This window comes from Pinus tabuliformis, chromosome 5_1 (genome assembly GCF_031772625.1).
Source record: "Pinus tabuliformis cultivar Carrire ecotype Pingquan chromosome 5_1, CPIR1, whole genome shotgun sequence".
NCBI lineage: Eukaryota > Viridiplantae > Streptophyta > Pinopsida > Pinales > Pinaceae > Pinus > Pinus tabuliformis.
The window spans coordinates 27,318,450-27,320,420 of record NC_142305.1 but is presented as its reverse complement, the minus strand read 5'-3'; positions in this window follow the sequence as shown (position 1 = coordinate 27,320,420).

Genomic DNA, 1,971 nt, shown 5'->3' with positions numbered 1-1,971 from the left:
ACAAGGCCAACGACAAAGGAAAGGTCAGGACGAGTATGGGTTAGATACAAAATTTTTCCTACAAGTTGACGGTATAAGGTAGCATCAACTTCAAGAGAAGTACAAGTGACTGAAAGTTTGACTCCAAACTGAAAGGGAGAAGGGGCTGGCTTACAGTCTTCCATGTGAAAATGGCGTAGAATATCACAGGTATACTTGGACTGAGAAAGGGAAATACCTTCCTTGGATTGCAAGACTTGAAGACCGAGAAAATAATGTAAGTGTCCTAAGTCTGTCATTTCAAACTTCCTTTTAAGGCTAGAATTCACATGGTTTATAAGGTTGGGATCACTACCAGTCAGGACAAGATCATCAACATAAAGAACAAGAATTATAAGAGACTTGCACACTTTCTTGGTGTAGACAGTATTGTCAGAATGACACCTAGAGAAGCCAGATTCTAAAAGAAAGTTATCCATTTTGGCATACCAAGCTCAAGGAGCTTGCTTGAGACCATAAGGGATTTCTTAAGACGACATACAAGGCTGGAGTCTGTTTGTATAAAGCCAATAGGTTGTTCCATATAGATTTCTTCATGCAAGTCCCCATGCAAGAAGGCGGATTTAACATCCATCTAATGAACTTCCCATTTGATAGAAGCAGCAAGGGAAAGAACAAGGCAGATAGAGTTCATTTTGGCAATAGGGGAGAAGGTTTTAGTGTATTCAATGCCTTCAACTTGTGAAAAACCCTTAGCAACAAGACGAGATTTATGTTTATCAACTTTCCCATCTGGTCCATACTTGGTTCTGTAAACCCATTTGCATCTAACAAGTTTTCGTCCCTTTGGTAGAGGAACAAGATCCCATGTATCATTTGCCAATAATGAATGATATTCTTCATTCATAGCTGCTTCCTAATCTGGATGGCCTGAAGCTTCTGCAAAGGTGTCAGGATCATAATTCACTGAAGCTTGAGCCAATAAAGAAGAGGCTCTATCGAACTGAGAACGTGTACGTCGTTGATCTGTAGGATCACCGGCAAGATCACCTGCTGCATCCCGAGTAGCACGGACCCATTTTCGAAGCTAAGGAGCTGAAGGAGGATCCTGAGAAGGTGGGGGAGGAGTTTCATTCTCTCTTTCATCATCTGAAGAATAAATATTTTCAAAAGTAGAAGAGATAGGGAGGGGTGGCATATCCGCCGAACTAGGCTCGCAGGCCGATATATTTTCAGCAAACTTTACATCTCTTCTAATGATAACATTTTTGGACTTAAGTGGAATAAGTCTATATCCTTTGACATCTTCAAAATATCCAACAAAAATACATTTTTCACTCTTAGGTATTAAAGCTTTATGTTTCTCATCTAGAATATGGGCCCATGCTTCACTTCCAAAAACACGAAAGTGACTTACATCTGGTTTAATTGAGCTCCATGCTTCTTCTGGAGTGATATTCTTTAAAACCTTAGTAGGAGTGCAATTTATTATGTAATTTGCACAGTTAATTGCTTCTGCCCAATAATTAAGACTAAGTCCTTTAGATTGAAGCATACAATTAGCCATTTCCTTTAAGGTGCGATTCTTCCTTTCAGCTACACCATTTTGTTGTGGAGTATATGGAACAGTATGTTGCATTTGAATTCCATTCTCAGTGCAAAAGTTGATGAATGTGTTTTTAACATATTCTCCGCCATTATCAAATCTTAGCTTAAGAATTTGATGTCCAGATTGTTTTTCAACAAAGGCCTTAAAGGCCAAGAACATGTTAAATACTTCACTCTTGAGTTTTAATAAGTATACCCAAGTGCGTCTGGAGAAATCATCAATGAAAGTTAAGAAATTCTTGTAGCCAGAGAATGAAGCAACTGGAAGTGGACCACATAAATCACTATGCACAAGCTGTAAAGGGGTTGAGGCGTGCCAAGAGGCACGTTTTTCAAAACTTCCCCGATGATGTTTTCCGAGTACACATTCAGAACAAACACCAT